The following is an 11,076-nucleotide window of genomic DNA, read 5'->3' on the forward strand; positions in this document are numbered from 1 at the left end:
TTCTAAGGCCTGTCTCACATCCTCTATTTTTTGCTTCTGACAAGTATAGCACTATTCGATATTCATTATCTTCTCTGCAAATGTAAGTATCACTTCCTCTAATAATTGAATCTCCAATTATAAGGATATCTTTTCTGACCAGATCTGAAGAATCTTCAACTTCTATTTCAATAATATCGGCTTTATTAATTGTTGCAAAGGAATGGTCTTCACCCCCATTAATCTTATTAATCCCAATGTTTTCATTGCTTATTACATTTGCAAGCATACAGTTCTCATCCAGCTAGCTTTGTACATCCACAGCTTGAGTCATGTTGTCAACATCTGTCTTTCGCCTCTTTTTTCCTACAGTAATTTTCCTCAGTCCTTCCACGTTCAATTCTGATTTCTTCATTTTAACCTACCCCTAGCTTCTTTTTTCTACCTTCTATTTTGAAAAATGATTCCTTCTTCTGTAGACTGAAGGTTTTTTGATAAAAAATGCTATTATTCTCTGTAATCTATGTGTTACATAACAAAGCAGTGTAATTTTTAGTAATGTTTTACAGACATTTATATATTTTTTCTTCTTTGTTATTCGCTGTGAACTTCTTTTATTTTTTCTAGTTTCTTCTATATGTTCTGGTCATAGGTTCACAGGTAATTACTAGACTAGCTGCTCTTTCAGTTCATTTTAAGCCTAGCAAATTTCCTTCAAAGGTGAGAATCAACCCCTGTGCTTTGTGTTTGTGAGATAAACACCTTAACCAGTATGCCAACTCCCAACCCAGACTCCCCAAAAAATACTAATACAAGCCCCTATCCCTACTTTTCCACTCAAAAAAGGAAAACTGCTATAGAAAAAAATGTTTTAAGACTGTTTTCCCCAAACAGTTCAACTTAAAAAAGTTAATTTTGTGAAGAAATGTTTTTGTGACAACCACTAAAAACACATTTCCTAGCATAAATAACAAATTTTCTGTGAAAAAGTAAACTTTTCCTCAGAAAGAAATGGTAAAGTGGAAGGTTTTCCCCAGGGGAGTATGGCAAAGTGGAAGGTCACCCCAGAACGGTACCTGTCTCCCAACTTTGATAAAGCACTAGCTGACCACTGATTGCTCAAAGCCCACATGGAGAGCATATTTTGACAGCAAGAAAGTTCTAAGGGTTTGGTGCCCTAACCACTAACTTTGTCTGTCTCTCCTTGAGCCCTTCATTAGTTAGGGCATGTGTAAGGTGCTCCGAAGCATTGAATGCTGGCTGGTTGTCATATCTTTGTCTTTCCCTACCATCCCACTAACACAAACGCAGGGTATCTAGCTATCCTGACAATGACCCTTAGTCAAATAGCATCTTGGGTACTGGAGAACCCATCAGAGGTGGACAATAATGATGAAGCTTTTACCTGCTTACCTTACTTGGGCACTGGATTGGAAGTATGCCACAAGGGGACAGCATCCTAGTAATACTCTCTGATGGGAATTTAGGACAAAATAAGATTGTCCAGCTCTAGAGCTTTCTAGGGGTTGTTACTGTCTTGTCACATGGAAGGGGAACAACTTAAAGTTATTTCCCACTATTTTTTGGCAGCTATGTATTCCTACACTCCTCTGTCAATTGACTATGTTTGGTTATTTCACCTACAACCTCATACTCAAATATGCCTCTGAAAGCCATGATTCTTTTATATTACAAAGATTGGTCAGATACATGATAAAGGACTTGGAAAGAGCATAAAAGTAAAACAAAATACATACTATGTTTGTCTGGTCTTCAATCAGCAGAAGTTTTGTAGTATTCATGTGCAGGTGGGTCTATAATACATCGTCAAACTCACAGGAGTCCGAATGATGTAATATCAAACTGTGAAGTTCGAAACCCAAAAAGTACGAAAACACAGAACAGCGATTTTTTTCCCCAGGGAAAAAAAATTGCTGTGCCAGTACAAAAAAAAAACACATAAACTTTAAACTTAATCTAATGTGGGGGGCTTCACTCCTCACACCCCCCAATGTGGGGAGCTGTGCCCCTCACACCTCCCTACTTAAATATACCAACTCCGAGATTGCACAACAGTGAAGGAAATAGCAAAGCCGCGAAAATGGCCCACCGATTTTTTTCTCTGGAACACCAACTTTTTTCCCAGAGAAAAAAATCAGTGTTCTGTGGCTTCACTATTTCCATGTTTTGAACATTTGGGTTTGATATTACAACGTTAGGACTCCTGTGAGTTCAACGTTGTAATATAGACCCTGAGTAGGCTACCACTCCTCAAATGGAACTAGACATTTAAAATAAATAATAAGATAGATATTATTAAAGAGATAATGATACATGAAACAATAGTTAACTGTGCTAGGTCAATACCAGTACACAGCTGTAGGACTCAGTGGTAATTCTAATTAATTCTACAAGGTATGCTTTGAGTATTTTTGGAAACATATTGGTTTAAGTTTTTTCATTTTATAATTTATCATCTACATTGGATGAAGGGCTTTAATATGGCTAAAGTTGGTTTTATTCTAAAAATGGGAATAAGGACTATTTGATAACCCTGTACATCTGAGTTAATTAAAAAGACCAGGACATTTTTACCTATGTATTCCTATGTATTCCTTTAAGAAAGTGTAGATATGTGAAGCACGTGACACCAAAGCTGATTCTGAAGTCAGTAGTTATGTGTACAGTAAATCTTTACTTGTAAGCTTACTCACTTGAGAAGCACCTGTATCTATCCAGCTATACCCAGCATTACCCTTTCGGTGCTAGACAAAGTCACTGTTATACCATTCCTTCACCAATAGTGGCAAGGTGCTAAGAAATGTGTCCCTGGTATATGGCATTTTCAGTTTCTGAAATCAAGAAACTGTACATTGTACTATAAGAGGTTGTAGGTGGAATAATCTGACAAAGTCAATTGACAGAGGAGTGTAGGAATACATACCTGCACTAGTACAGATGGGGGTTGAAAAACATTAGCCCAAAAGAGAAAGAGGCATCTCTTTGTTCAGGAAACAGCTGAAAGTCATAAGCCTAAAACAGAGACGTACCACTAAGAGGTATTTGGGAACAAAGATGACTTCCTCCTTGATGGTCCACTATTATGAGGACTTTGCACAACTTTCTTGTCTTCTTTGGAAGAATCATGCATGTAGTATATCTTTACCTCTGGATGGCTCCCCAGGCAGTGTGTTAGTATAAATCTGGGAAGAAGTCTGAAATGCAAATATAAAATAAAAGCTATGAAAGGGTGATCAAAAATATTATGTATAATATAGAACAATGATGAAGAAGAATCAGCACATACCATTAAGCTCACAAAAAATATTGTTACTAAAAAATCCAGGAACTGAATGGAAGATAATGGAACTTTTGGAGGCTTTGGAAGATTAAGACTTAAAATGATGCATTGCTGAATATTTATACATAAATAAACTGAAGACTATCTATGCTGACAGTATCTGATATCATAGTCCAAAGAAATACACATCAAAAATAAATGTTTAGAACATATCGATAAATACTCAGAACAATATGTGAATAACTAAGTACAATAGCTTTACATGTATAGGGTATCATTAAGGCCTACATGGAAATTAAAGCTCAGTGAAGAATTGATACACCATGTAGACAATGCAAGCATAATACACACACACAAACACACACTCACACAGACACGCACACACACACACAGACACGCACACACACATATATAGCTATATAAGTTTACTATCAAAATGTTGATTCTCAAACAAAATCTATTTAACTGCCTGAACTGACATTTCAAATTTGGGAATGTCACTTTTACAGAATGTCGGAAATCATCACCTTGAAATCTGCATTCAAACTTATTTGAAATGCCAGGAGGTGACATCAGACCATCAGACGCTTGTGCTGAAGCTGCCGTAGGAATTATATGTCTACAGCACAAGTTTTTACAGTTTTGCAGGAGAGCAAGCCCCCCTGCACCCCCACACCTCTTGCATATTATTTATTCCAACTCTGATATTGCACTACACTGAGAAAAAGGGTAAATTTCCCGATCCCACTATAGTGCGACTTGTTATCAGAACTTTGATCCCACATTAGTAAATGCATACAGTCATTTGCTAATGAAAATTTGAACATTTCCAGATCGGAATTACAATAACTGGAAAATACGCATCCGGCTATCCCAGTTTCACGTTCCACTATTTGATAGTAAACCATATATATATAGAACATGACTTGCCCTCCCTGCAAGACTCATTAAAGCCTTTTCCAGTGTCTGATAGGTTGCTATGCTGTTATAGGTTGTGAATCATCAAAAAGAGTCAACTAAATGTGTCACTTACTAATGTAAACACACACACAAGCAACTGTACATGTGCCTGTTATGAATCAATAAATATTATCTACATAAAACTTAAGAATGAAGCACTGAATAAAATAAGTCTTTATATATATGTATGTACATGCAGAAGGATTACAGTGTACACACATATATACACACACACACATATATATATGTGTGTGTGTGTGTGTGTGTGTGTGTGTGTGTGTGTGTGTGTGTGTGTGTGTGTATGTATATACAGAATGATTACAGTGTGTGTGTGTGTGTATATATATATATATATATATATATATATATAGTTTGATAAGGTGTCGGGTACACAGCTATATCATGAAGCAACAACTTGCTACCAGTATAGGGCATTTACGTTAAAAGGAAAATGAAGTATAAATAGCTAGAGCAACTGATTCCTGGTGAGAAAATAAAAGAGCAGCAGTAAACAGAGAAAATAAAAGAAAGAGGGTGTGTTGTGGGATTATTTAAGCTCTTCATACTTATTTTATTCATGTATCCAGTAGTAATGTTTTGGTGCTATGATGGTTATACGACAAGAACTGTACATCTTAGTTGTAGACTGATATGAGGTAGTTGATTTTACTAACCGATATGTATGAGTGGCCAAATCTGAAGGGAAGGCTTAGAAATGACTGACCTTACAATATACTTATGAGGCTTTTCCTTATCATCCTAAAAGATATTTTGTTAGGTGATGTAGAGATGATTAATAGTGAGAAGTCTAGATGTGTTTGAAGATCTGGAGTGCGGGGAGTAAAAACTGCCCTGGAGAGATAATGGAGCCCTTCTGCAGAACATATTAAAGGGCAGAGAAAATATACCCAGATGATACAAAAATGAGTTAGGAAATGTTCTAAAAGAGAGCTACGCTAGACGGAGAAGTGGCAACTGATTATAACTGATGCAAAATGTAGATTTCGATATGAATGGAGAAGGGAGAGGCCACAATATTGCACCAATGGGATGTTACACACAAGACAGCAGAAGTGTTGGTGAAAACAAAGTTGCTTTAGGCAGTTAATGTTTACAAGGTTGTGGTGATATGTTTAATCATATTGCTCTTCTGTTGGATAATTATTGTTTCATGTAGATAGGGCTGAGGGACGTGAGAAGTGGCATTATGTCATATTACATTTATTTTATATTTATGACTATATATTGAATGAATGTTGCACAGACTTAGTAGTACTATAACCATAAGATTTATGATTGCTGTTATTAAATGTATACTTCAACAGATTTGATATTGTACTATATTCAACATACTGATTTTGGGTATGGGTATTTTATTAAAGAAGTCTAAAGACTGTTAAGGCTGTTGGATGTGACTGAAAGTAAAATGTATGACTGAACAACAAAAAATTAATGAGAGATCATAACTGATCTAGAAATTGTATAATGCCTTGTTGTACAGTTTCTGTGCTTAGTATCTGAAATGTTTTGGGGTTTTATTTTCTGTTATTTGTTTTTTTATATGTAATGTATATTTGGGTTATGTTATTGATTTATGCATTGGTAATGGTACTAAATTTAAAATAAAATGTTTGAATATTTTCTCTTAATCAAATATGCCACTGAATCATTAATGCTTATTTGAAATACCAAAAATGTTGGCAGCTGAGACATCAGTTTATCATCTTATCCAAAGGATGGCACCTCAAGGGTAAAGTCATACTATTGCATCATGCTTTAGTATCATTAGAAGATATAAATGCAAGTGCCCACCACTGTCTTCAAATGTATCCTTTCCTCATCAAAACAAATGTACAACTTGATAAGGCTCTGAGTTTATAGAACTGCACCCCTCTGTCTAGGAGCACTTCCAGTAGTGTCTGTAGAATCTAAGAATTCTAAGTAAAAAATATAACACTCCAAGTAGATGAAACCACATTTAAAATAACCTGTACAGGAAACTTTCCATACACAGTGCATTTCCAATTTAATAGGTAAAAAATAACACATCTAAAGTCAGCAACTCTTATTTTATTTGTCCTTGATACTTTTTTTTTTTTTTTTTTACTGATATTTGCAAAATACCAATGTCATCAGATGATTTTATTTTTAATTGTTTTTGAATGTTAATGTATTTATTTGTTAACCAGGTAAGTGAAGTGGTCATCATGAGCTCTTTTCCATCACAACATGGGCCACAAGGCAAAGGAAAATGCAATATTTATATATGTGCACTTTGGAGTTGCTAGTCAACCAGTGAGGCTGTGGGGTGGTGGGAGAACAGCAGAGTATTTAATGAAACTACACAGAGATGTGCAAACTCTGCACAGGCAGTGACCAGAGAGCAAGATCAAACCCTGAGCCTATAAAGTAGAGACCTTCTCCATCAACCCACCATGCTTCTAGTCCTTTGTATGTGCTGACTAACTGAATCAAGAACAATTTTTCTTCCATTTGCATTATACATGTTGGTATCACTTTCACTGCATTTTTAATTCTTAACTTTTCTTCTGCAAGGCTGTACCTTGAAAAAATGTGAGAAGATATTCCAGATCCCATATCTTTGTATGACACAAAATAAATAAGAAATTTTCCATTTCTTAAAAAACTTTATGTACAAGGAATCTGACCTGCTTACTAGTATTTAACACATAAAAATCATTTCTGTCATATCCTGCTAATGCTATTAACTATCAGGGAAGAACCCATTATAACTTTTTATTGCAAATGGCTGGTTATAGCACTGAGCAGGCATTATAAGTGACTTGCAACAACATTTCTCCACTGCTTCTTTCATCTAAATGCTCTGCTCTTAGTCCAAATATGCAAAAGAAGAAGCATTATTAAATGCTATATTATTTTTATATAATTATTCAACATTTTCAGTTTTCTAGTTGAGAAAAATCCCCTCAAGTAGTTACAAAAAATAAAATATATGGAGTTGTTCAAAGAGCTCACAGTCTGATTTTTCCTAATCATAGTTTAACATACTAATCTATACTATTAATGTGGAATGTATTTATAATCCCACACCATGGCTATGTACAAATTTTTACTTGCAGACAGCTCGCCAAGTATAATTTTGTATTATAATGTTGAATCTGTTAAGCAGCGAAAGTATTTGATTATTGCAACTGTCACAAAAACACGTTGACCCCTTCTGAATACACATCTGGGAACACATTGTATCATTTATACTTTTTAAGTCTATCTGACTGTTTTCAAGGTGTGTACCTGTGTTCTGCTTTAGTAAGAGTATCTACAGCATTACTTTTTGATAAAGTCAACTAAGTTACACTAAACAATGTAGTAAAAATGTAATAAGTTGATGAATTAAACAGACAATTTTATTGGTAATGCATGCCAGTTTTGTTCAAGAGTTACTTTCTGCTGAAAATTATAGATGTGAGTATACTTTGACATGTTAGGTGCCAGAAGTATCTCGATTCCTGCAACTACTGACCCCTTTATGAATGCACACCCAAGAACATCCTGTTTCATTAATATTTTTCAAATGTAGTCAACTGTTTTTGTTTAGGTGTGAACCTGTGTTCAGCTTTAGTAGCAGCATCTAGAACAATGGTGATAATGAAGTCAGCTGAACTGCCATCAGCATCACAGTAACAGTTTAATACATGAATCAATTAAATATATTACTTTATTAGTAATGCATGCCAGGTTTTCTCAAGAGTTCTATTCTTTTGGAAATAACCCAAATGTGATTATGCCTGGAGCACCTGTATTACCTGTCTTCCACACCTAATTACCAGTCTCCTCCTCTCACACTCCTAGGTATAATGTTGGCTGTAGGATTTGGCAGACAGGAAGAGTATAATTGCATGCAATTACTTCCATAACAAAAAGATCAAACAAGTAGCATTCAGGCTACTCTTCTTAACATATGGGCTTCCCTCACCTGAGGAGCATGGTACATCCCACCCTGATTTTCCAGTAGTCATTCCCATTATTTTTATAAGTCCATGTTATGCTGAGGAAGCATATAAACTAATATGGATCTGAATGAGTTTTTCATAAAACCTGTGTTGTATACTAAAGATCAGGGAAACAATAGGTAGCTGGCAAACTAAAACGATCAGCACTATTACAAGTGGAAAAATGTAAGTCATGTAGGATAAGCATATCACAAATACAAAAGAGAGGGTGGTGAGTGACTACACCTACTGCCCAAGTTCTCTACTAAGGAGTTATTGTTGAGTAACCTCATAGAAACAAACTGTCTGAGACTGAGAAGTATTTTTGGACAGTACTTCATAAAATACAAAGAAGTTCTCAGAGTTATTGAGGATGGCGGATACAACTGTGTCAAAACCAGCCCACCAATAGAAGGCTTTGTGGATGCACTAAAATAATTAGATATAGCATACAAGTGAACCTTAACTAGTCAGTAAGACAAGCTTGTGTTGTAAAAATGGGATAAATCAACCAGCACTTATACATGTCAAAATGTTAGTTTTAAACTCAGAAAAGCTCTACAGATTCCCAAAGTTGTTTGATAGAGTATATTGAGCACATTAGATGTTTTGCCCAGAGTGTTTTATAGTTCTTTAGGTGATACTGTTTCTTAGGGAAAATATTTCATTCATAAAACTGCCATTTTTAATAATTCTGGTATTGTCTGAAGTTTACAGAATTGTTATAAAAGGTGTTATGTCAGATTTTGCATCATTATAAGGAGTTCCGCTGTGGCGACCCCTAAACGGGAAAAGCCGAAAGACACAAACAAACAGACACAAATAAATATTATCCTTTTAGAACTTTCCTATAACTATTTTATTTAATCATACAGCTGCCATAATCTGCATACTTAATCTGGGGGACTCAGGATGTGGATGAAAAAGGTACACAACTAATCTATTTACCTGGTTAAAAATGAATAAATACATACATTTCTGATTTAACTTCTTAGGATTCTGAATTTTTCAATGTGAATGTCTTATCAAATAAAATTATTGTTTTCATGCTGTGAAGATAAGGCAATGAGTCCCATCAGCACAGAAAGCACGCAGAATCAGATTCCAACAGAGTCATTGCACTCATCTCAGTATGCACTATTACACCCTAAGTGTTTTGTATGAGGCATTAGTCTGTGCTCCAACCAACTTAAGTAGATCATTACTCAGATGTTAAAGTTCTGACAGCACTTGTTGATAAAAAAGCATAACATTAACAAATATGTTGGAAGAAAATTAAAATGTGCAACTCAGCATAAACATCTATCCATACACTTTCTAAACTGCTTGTTGTGGTGAGGGTTGTCATGGCAGCAAGCTGGGTAGAGAAGACCAGACATCCCTATGGCAAGCAACAGTGTCCAACTCATCCTATGCATTTTCAGGCAAGCTGACAGATATAATTCCTCCATTATGTGCTGGATCTGCTCTAGGCCTCCTCTCAGTAGACCATGATTAGTTCACATACCACGGGACACACTGAACAGGCATTCTCACTAGATAGCTAAACCACCTTAACTAACTCCTGCCAATCCAGAGAAGCATTAGGTGTACTCCAAGTTCTACCCAGATTACCAAGCTTTTCACTCCTTTGTAGAGAATGAACCAGCTACTCTGCAAGGGAACTTCATTTCTGCCACTTATATGCAGCCACATCTTTTCAGTCATAAACCAAAGCAAGTGACCATAGTTGTGGATGGGAACCTAGACTGACAAATAAATTGAAAACTTTGTCCAGTGACACAGCTCTCACTTCACCCACACAGTCTGGTAAAATATTTGCAGTACTGCTAGCAGTGCATGCAATAGCTGGGCAGTGTCTCATGCCCTCTACCTTCACTCATAAACAAGACCCAAAAATAGTTAAACTCATGCACTTGAACCATTTGCTCCCATATCATCTTCGGGGAATAACTCTCTCACCCCCAGGACAGAACTGTGGCCTCTGATTTGAAGGTGGTTATTTTCAACTCAACCACTTCACACTCAGCAAGACTACACTCATGCATGCACACATTCTAGAGATCACAGTCACCTGAGGCTAAAGGGCAACATCTTCTATAAAGAGAATAAAATAGGACAGTCACATTTCCAAATGATGTACCTTGAGTTCCTATTCATGAACATGAGCAAGAGGGGAGGCATGACATACCCTTGGTGAAGTCCTTTATCCATCTTGAATGCATTCATCTTATTGTGAGATATAAGATTGACTTCTCACAGATGAAGACTGAATGGCAGACAACAGGAGCCCTAGGACTCTGTACTATTGTAGTACCTCCTATAAGACATTTTGGGGAACAAGGTCACAGGTCTTCTACAGGTCCATACAATTAGTGAAGATAGTGCTAGCAAATTCCTATCTCCTCAGGAGCATCTGTTCATGGCCAATAAGTTGTTACATTGTTGTATAGCCAAGAAAAAAAAACATCTCCCCTCCTCCTCCAGAATCTGAGGCACAGCTGCTGGAAGTCTCCTTTACAGCATCCTAGCAAACGCTTTCCCAGAGAGGCTGCAGACTGTGATCCTTCTATAATCAGACCACATCCCACTCTTCCCATTTGGAAAATAGGAATCACTATCCCCATTTACAAATCCAGAGGTAATGACTCTGCCTTTCAGCACACAGAATTAGAAATATTTGTAAATCTAGAAGTCCTGATACTGCATTTCACATAATATACAATATTTAAAAAGCATGTTACTCACAACAACTCAGCAACAGTTAGTACTGTTATTAAAACCAGCCAAATCTCATCTGTCTCTCATAATGCCACAGCCTTGCCACAGCAGGGCTGTTTAATCACTACTGTGAACGCACCTACA

This window comes from Protopterus annectens, chromosome 13.part0, assembly GCF_019279795.1.
Source record: "Protopterus annectens isolate FY-2018-M chromosome 13.part0, PAN1.0, whole genome shotgun sequence".
NCBI lineage: Eukaryota > Metazoa > Chordata > Ceratodontiformes > Protopteridae > Protopterus > Protopterus annectens.